The sequence below is a fragment of the Monopterus albus genome, unplaced genomic scaffold (assembly GCF_001952655.1).
Source record: "Monopterus albus unplaced genomic scaffold, M_albus_1.0 scaffold192.1, whole genome shotgun sequence".
NCBI classification, from domain to species: domain Eukaryota; kingdom Metazoa; phylum Chordata; class Actinopteri; order Synbranchiformes; family Synbranchidae; genus Monopterus; species Monopterus albus.
The window spans coordinates 813,859-814,452 of record NW_018128072.1 but is presented as its reverse complement, the minus strand read 5'-3'; the positions used below and the strand labels follow the sequence as shown (position 1 = coordinate 814,452).

The window sequence follows — 594 nt, the reverse complement described above, 5'->3', positions numbered from 1 at the left end:
AATGGACATACACTGCCGGGCCGCTCCTCCGACTCCACCAGGCCGGGTACCAGCTGCCTCCTCCCCGTGCTCCTGGAATGTGCTGGTCAGACGTCTTCCCACCAAGCCCTCCTGGACTCCGGAGCCGGGGATAATCTCATGGACCCGGTCCTGGTGGAGCAACTAGGCCTCACTCTGGAATGTCTCTCCCGTGCCATTGAGACCCGAGCCATCGATGGCCGGTTGCTGAGCCACATCACCCACCAGACTCCACCTCTTCATCTCACCGTCGCAGGCAACCATCATGAGGACATCCGCTTCCACATCTTTACTGTTCCGGATACACCACTGGTATTGGGTCACTCCTGGCTGGTCCAACATAACCCCTCCATGGACTGGACGACTGGTACCATCACTCAATGGAGTCCCACCTGTGCATTGATCTGTCTTCTGGCTGGACAACCCACCACATCCACACCTTCTACACCTCCAGAGCCGCCTGACCTATCTTCTGTTCCCTCGGACTACTATGATCTCCAGCAGGTGTTCAGTAAACACCTGGCCACTGACTCTCTTCCTCCCCATAGGCCGTACGACTGTGCAATCAACCTGTAT

At 57.2% G+C, this 594-nt stretch overlaps 1 protein-coding gene across 1 annotated transcript in view; it reads right to left on the bottom strand.

The window, feature by feature from the left end:
- grin2db (glutamate receptor, ionotropic, N-methyl D-aspartate 2D, b) overlaps positions 1-594 on the bottom strand; it is a 55,628-nt gene that overhangs the window by 22,926 nt on the left and 32,108 nt on the right. The window lies entirely within an intron of this gene.